Raw genomic sequence first — 505 nt, forward strand, 5'->3', positions numbered from 1 at the left:
CTGTTGCATATCAATGTACTTGGGAGTTGCTTTGCTTCAAATAGATCCAGTATGTTCTGTTAAGTACGTAAGATCTGTAAATCACAAAAAGTGGATGGACTTTTAGAAAGAATCCTTTTCTGGCGCTTAGAAATAGTTCTCCCTCCATGGGGCTGGAGAGATGGTACAGCACTTAATTAATAGCACTTGTTCCTGCAGAAGACCCTGGTTCATTTCCCAGCAAGCATTTGATGGTGCACAACTGTCCACAACTCCAGTTCCAGGGGACCCAAGATGTTCTTCTGGACTGCAGGGTAGTGCATGCATGAGGTGCGCAGCCATACATGCACTCAAAACACCCCACACGGCAAAATTGAATTTAAAAGGAAAGGGTTCTCCCAGAGAGAGAACACCAGGAAGTTTCCTGGTGTTTGTAGGAACTCACTCACATACATTATCAGTTGAACCTTTGCACAGAAGCCCCACGTGATTCTTGCTATTCTCAGCCTTGTCCATGAGCTAAAAT

This window comes from Rattus norvegicus, chromosome 2, assembly GCF_021556685.1.
Source record: "Rattus norvegicus strain SHRSP/BbbUtx chromosome 2, alternate assembly SHRSP_T2T, whole genome shotgun sequence".
In the NCBI taxonomy this organism is placed as follows: domain Eukaryota; kingdom Metazoa; phylum Chordata; class Mammalia; order Rodentia; family Muridae; genus Rattus; species Rattus norvegicus.